General features: G+C 52.7%; 1 protein-coding gene across 1 annotated transcript in view; it reads left to right on the plus strand.

Moving 5' to 3' along the window:
- Positions 1–6983, plus strand: part of LOC119427640 (serine/threonine-protein phosphatase 2A regulatory subunit B'' subunit alpha) — a 111191-nt gene that overhangs the window by 86389 nt on the left and 17819 nt on the right. The gene's annotated exons all lie outside the window — the stretch shown is intronic.

Genomic DNA, 6983 nt, shown 5'->3' on the forward strand with positions numbered 1-6983 from the left:
TCGCACAGTGATTGCTGGACATGGGCACCAGCGACCCCCGTGACCCAAAATGGAATAAACGGGTAAAGATAATGGATGGATGGATGGATGTCCAGTATCCAGTTATGAGACATTTTGTAACAGGCAAACTGAGTTGACAGCAAGAGGTAATACCATTATTTTAAGCAAAGATTTGTCTGACTTTTAATAGGTTTACTATGCTATGGTGTAACAAATTTCAGGTATTTAGAAATAGTGGAAATGTGCCTAATAATTGGGGGACTGCCTGTAAACAGCCACCTATTATTATCCACCTGAAAAAGGTCTTGCTTTTCTATCATCTTTAATGTGGTCTGAACCGCAATATGCCAAATGTTATATCAAAACGACCGACTTGGCACCGTGATGTGTGTTATTACTTTTATTGATGCTTCAAGTTAACATGGCAACGTAATTTGCAAACAAATATACCATTTTTCTAATTGAAAAACACAGACAGAACTCTTAGCCTCTAAAGGCTCCAGTATACTCGCGCAGACTTTTTTCCGCGCGGACTCGACGCACACTGTCCGCAGACAGTTGAGACTTTGAGTTGCTGCAGAGCAGCTCCACAGACAAGGGACGTTTACCTTCGGGACAAATTGAGGTCACCAATTGGTCATTTGCCGACATGCCTACTGGATTGATTGACAGGTCACAAAAAAATAAAAACGAGAGCTGGCAGCCCCAGCTGCAGCGGTGTTCTGTGTTTATATGATGTTAATAAAAAGTTTTTTTTTTAAATGGAGTGCTGGCCCTGCAGCCCACACATCAGACCAGCCCACCAGGAAATCTCCAGACCCTCCCGCAGCCATACTGGACCTGAGTTTAATTTGCTCGTGACATTCATTTCTCACTATTTCAGTCATGGCATCAAAGGAGGAGGAGGAAGAGGTCACTTGCCTTTTGGGAAAAAAAACTAAAGAAAAGGCCAAATCAGGGATGAAGAAGGAGAATTTAATACATTGATGTTGCATACAAAACAGTCTGTCGCGGGGCAGTTACTGTGCGACACCGAGTTCGCGTATGTAAAAATTGATCTTTGCACGAAAGTGCCCTGCGGGCGTACGCGTCAACTAATCCGGTACGTGCGGACCTCTGCAGACTCACGTACGCCTGACTGTACTGGAGCCTTAACTGCCACAGTGAGGTCACATGACCTAGAGGGGCGAGGTCTCTGAACAAAACACTGATTAACTTTTGGAGGCATTTTAATTCAATATGGCTGTCACAGCTACCTCAGAAAACTCAAAATTGTTTTTTTTTCTTTTCCCCCTTGTCCTGTCCGGCATTGTGACACTTAGAATTATTGTCTGAGTATCAAAGTGATGCCCAACAGATTTACTTTCACAAGCAGAGCATTATGGCTGGCCTCAATGCTCCACTTGATATGTAAATTAAATTTTATTAGAATTTGCTTTGGGTTGTTCCAGATGTAATGGACACGGAGACGAAAAACAAAGAAGATAACAAAGCAGAAAAGTGAGAGAAGGGTTAAAATGTAAAGAAGGAGATAGGAATAGAGGAGAGAGAGAGGGATAAAGAGAACACAAATCAACATCATTGAAGTCTGCCTCTAGACCTGCGGAAAAAAAACCCCGACAAAACCGAGAAACCACAACAACATATATAATGATACTTATAACATCATTAGAAAGTATTTTGTACAGTACATGGTAGTACAATATATATTTGATGGCTGGCCACCACAACCCAACTGAGTGTGTATCTGATAAACACCTGAATCTAAACACCTGTGTGAGCATGCTTATCACTATAAGGTTTCTCCATAAAAATGTTCAATAGTGGATGTGGGGACCCATAAACCCGTCCCCACAGGACGCCCCACTCTGGGCCCATGAGCAAGGCCCTTAATCCCCACCATGTGCTCCCTAAACAGGTCTCTCTTGAAAATGAGTTCTCGCTGCTCAATGAGACTACCTGTATAAATAAAGGCTAAATGAAAAAAAAAAAAAACACAGGGAAGGCTGGAACCGCAGACAAACAGCGGCCCCCAAGCCCGGAACTCCGGGAGTCTCCCAACAGGGACACCCGCACCCCCCAGAGAGAGAAGCAAAGGGAAGCCCCGGACGACCCCCAGCAACCACAATGCAGAAACCCCAGGAGGCCGTAGCGATGAGTCCACAGGCCCCACCGGCAACACGCCCCTCCAGAGTGGATCCGGCCATGGACACCAAGCCCTGAGTCCCGAGGTCATACCACCCCCCAACAGAGGCCCGACAGAGCCAGGGCACCCAGGCCCCCGCAGGCAGCCACCAGGGCGGGCCCGCATACACCCCACCACCCAGCCCCAGCTGCTGAGAGCCGCCAATGCACCGGCGGCAGGGGGGCTCACCACCGGAGGGGAGCACGACACACCAAATGGGGGGGCAAAACTGATCCAAGAGAGGGGGCCACCTAAAATCCAACCTGAGACATAAACAGGCACACAGAGACAGCCCGACAGAGCCCATGTCGGGCCGTCAATGCGCCTCACCCACCCGACAGCGACCGCAAGCCGGCCCCAGGCCGGGGGCCAGAGCAGCAGGGAGCAGCAGCTGAGGAAGGCCGGCCCAGCACACCAATGCATCCCTACAGCCCCACACCACAGGCCCATAGAGGCCACGCCACCCATGCACCCCCCCCACTTACACAGCACCCCCCACCGTGAATGTCACATCAGACCGACCAGCCAGCACCCCATCGAAGTGAAGCCACGCCCCCGACCACCGCCACGCACTACCAACGACCACACATACACAACCACAGCCGACCCCCTGCCAGAACCCGGCAGCCACCCCAGCCAAAGGGCTGGCCAAAACAACCAGGAACCCCAATCAAAAGATCCAAACAATCCAGGGAGAACTGGAGCACCAGCCCCACCCCCAATTGCCCCCAAGGCCCAATACCCACCCACAACACAGACCACAACCAGGCAGCCTACACCCCCTCCCCACCCCCGACCCCAAATGTCAGACGGAGAATGAGGGTTTAAGGAAAACTGGAAGACCCAACTCCTCCCTCCTCCCACTCAAATAAGATGTTGATGCATGTTGTTATATAGTGCGTTTAAAATGGGGGGGGTGAGGCGGCGACTGGCACAGACCCACCCCCTCCCCAGAGAGCAGGCAGTGCCCGTTCACCTCCCCAACCCTTGCCCAGAACCCTAAATGTCTACATGTTACATAGGAGAGTGGGCACAGGTCCTGGAGGTGAGAATGATTACACACAAAAAAAAAACAAAAAAAACTCAAAATTGACTGTAACTCAGTTATTCTTTGAGGTATTGACCTGAAATTTGGTATGATCGTAGCTGAGAGTGAGTTGTTATATATGGTAGTCCCTCGTTACGTGGCGGTTTGTTTATCTCGTACTCGCTCTATCACAATTTTTCAAAATAAGATTTGACATGACACAATTTGCTGATTGATGGATGAGCCATACGATCAGCATGGATTTTTTAAATTTAAAATAAATTCCATCCATCCATCCATTTTCTTCCGCTTATCCGGGGTTGGGTCGCGGGGGTAGCAGCCTAAGTAGGGAGGCCCAGACTTCCCTCTCCCCAGCCACTTGGGCCAGCTCTTCCGGGGGAATCCCGAGGCGTTCCCAGGCCAGCCAAGAAACATAGTCCCTCCAGCGTGTCCTGGGTCTTCCTCTGGGCCTCCTTCCGGTGGGACGTGTCCGGAACGCCTCACCAGGGAGGCATCCAGAAGGCATCCTAAACAGATGCCCAAGCCACCTCAACTGGCTCCTCTCGACGTGGAGAAGCAGCGGCTCTACTCTGAGTCCCTCCCGGATGATCGAGCTTCTCACCCTGTCTCTAAGGGAGAGCCCAGACACCCTGCGGAGAAAACTCATTTCGGCCGCTTGTATCCGAGATCTCATTCTTTCGGTCACAACCCAAAGCTCGTGACTATAGATGAGGGTGGGAACATAGATCGATCGGTAAATTGAGAGCTTTGCCTTTTGACTCAGCTCTCTCTTCACCACGACAGACCTGTACAGCGCCTGCTTCACTGCAGACGCTGCACCTATCCGCCTATCGATCTCACGCTCCATTTTTCCCTCATTCGTGAACAAGACCCCAAGATACTTGAACTCCTCCACTTGGGGTAGGACCTCCTCCCTGACCCGGAGAGGGCACTCTACCCTTTTCCGGCTCAAGACCATGGCCTCGGATTTGGAGGAACTGATCTTCATCCCGGCCGCGTCGCATTCGGCTGCAAACCGCTCCAGCGAAAGCTGTAGATCACGATCTGATGAAGCCAATAAGACCACATCATCTGCAAAAAGCAGAGATACAATCCTAAGGCCACCAAAACAGACCCCCTCAACACCTTGGCTGCGCCTAGAAATTCTGTCCATAAAAGTTATGAACAGAATCGGTGACAAAGGGCAACCTTTGCGGAGTCCAACTCTCACCGGGAACAACTGCCGGCGATGCGGACCAGGCTCTGGCACCGGTCATACAGGGACCTAACAGCCCGTATCAAAGGTCCCGGTACCCCATACTCCCAGAGTACCCCCCACAGGGCCCCCCGAGGGACATGGTCGAACGCCTTCTCCAAGTCCACAAAGCACTTGTAGACTGGTTGGGCAAACTCCCACGCACCCTCCAGGACCCTGCTAAGAGTGTAGAGCTTGTCCAGTGTTCCACGGCCAGGACGAAAACCGCACTGCTCCTCCTGAATCCGAGGTTCGACTATCCGACGGACCCTCCTCTCCAGAACCCCCGAATAGACCTTACCAGGGAGGCTTAAGAGCATGATTCCCCTGTTGTTGGAACACACTCTACGGTCCCCCTTTTTGAATAGGGGGACCACCACCCCGGTCTGCCAATCCAGGGGAACTTCCCCCGATGTCCACGCAATATTGCAGAGTCGCATAAGCCAACACAACCCTACAACATCCAGAGCCTTAAGGAACTCTGGGCGAATCTCATCCACCCCTGGGGCCCTGCCACCGAGGAGCTTTTTAACCACCTCGGTGACCTCAGCACCAGAGATTGGAGGACCCGACCCAGAGTCCCCAGGCTCCACTTCCTCAGTGGAAGACGTGCCGGTGGGATTGAGGAGATCTTCAAAGTATTCCGCCCACCGACCCACAACATCCCGAGTTGAGGTCAGCAGCACGCCACTCCCACTATAAACAGTGTTGGTGGCATACCGCTTTCCCCCCCTGAGACGCCGGATGGTGGACCAGAATTGTCTCGAAGCCGTGCGGAAGTCGTTCTCCATGGCCCGAGTTTTTGGACTGCTGGTACCCATCAGCTGCTTCCGGGGTCCCACAGGCCAAAAAGGCTCGATAGGACTCCTTCTTCAGCCTGACAGCGTCCCTCACCGACGGTGTCCACCATCGGGTTCGAGGGTTGCCGCCGCAACAGGCACCGACAACCTTGCGGCCGCAGCTCTGGTAAGCCGCCTCGACAATAGAGGCACGAAACATGGTCCACTCAGACTCAATGTCCCCCACCTCCCTCGGAGCATGTTCAAAGTTCTCCCGGAGGTGGGAGTTGAAACTCCGTCTCACAGGAGACTCTGCCAGACGTTCCCAGCAAACCCTCACAATATGTTTGGGTCTGCCAGGTCTGACCGGCATCCACCCCCACCATCGGAGCCAACTCACCACCAGGTAGTGATCAGTTGACAGCTCTGCCCCTCTCTTCACACGAGTGTCCAAGACATGTGGCCACAGATCAGATGAGACGATGACAAAGTCGATCATCGAACTGCGGCCTAGGGTGTCCTGGTGCCAAGAGCACATATGGACACCCTTATACTTGAACAAGGTGTTCGTTATTGACAATCCATGACGAGCACAGAAGTCCAACAACAGAACACCACTCTGGTTCAGATCAGTGGGGCCGTTCCTCCCAACCACACCCCTCCAGGTCTCACTGTCATTGCCCACATGAGCATTGAAGTCCCCCAGCAGAACAAGGGAGTCCCCAGAAGGTGCACTTTCCAGTACCCCCTCCAAGGACTCCAGAAAGGGTGGATAATCCGAACTGCCGTTTGGTGCATAAGCACAAACGACAGTCAGAACTCGTCCCCCCACACGTAGGCGGAGGGAGGCCACCCTCTCATTCACTGGGGTGAACCCCAATACACAGGCACCAAGTTGGGGGGCAATAAGTGCGCCCACGCCAGCTCGGCGCCTCTCACCAGGGGCAACTCCAGAGTGGAAGAGTGTCCAGCCCCTCTCAAGGAAACTGGTTCCAGAGCCCGAGCCATGCGTAGAGGTGAGTCCGACTATTTCTAGCCGGAACCTCTCAGCCTCACACACCAGCTCAGGCTCCTTCCCCACCAGTGAGGTGACATTCTACATCCCAATAGCCAGCTTCTGTAGCCGAGGATCAGACCGCCAGGGTCCCCGCCCTCGGCCACCACCAATCCCACATTGCACCCGACCTCTTTGGCCCCTCCCACAGCTGGTGAGCCCATGGGAAGGGGGACCCACGTCTCCTCTTCGGGCTGTGCCCGGCCGAGCTCCATGGGTAAAAGCCCGGCCACCAGGCACTCGCCCGCGTGCCCCACCTCCTGGCCTGGCTCCAGAGTGGGGCCCCGGTGACCCACGTCCTTGCAAGGGAACACTAGGTCCATTTCTTTGTGTAATCATCGGGGTCTTTGGGCTGCACTTTGTCTGGTCCCTCACCTAGGACCTGTCTTCCATGGGTGACCCTACTAGGGGCATAAAGCCCCTGACAGCATAGCTCCTAGGATCATTGGGACACTCAAACCCCTCCACCACGGTAAGGTGGCAGCCCAGGGAGGGGATTTAAAATAAATTATTTTACATTATTTAGCACCTGCTTCTCCTTTGTGCAGCCCACACTGCAGGAGAAATGTCCTTCTTCTCCTGCAGAGAAGTGGGCATGGCTGAGAGCTGAGTTCATGACATTCTGTGCTCTTTTAGAGTTTAGAAACATTGTTTAGAATATTGCAAGAGTGTGGAAAGGGTTT

Source organism: Nematolebias whitei, chromosome 21, assembly GCF_014905685.2.
Source record: "Nematolebias whitei isolate Nwh7 chromosome 21, NemWhi1, whole genome shotgun sequence".
In the NCBI taxonomy this organism is placed as follows: Eukaryota; Metazoa; Chordata; class Actinopteri; order Cyprinodontiformes; family Rivulidae; genus Nematolebias; species Nematolebias whitei.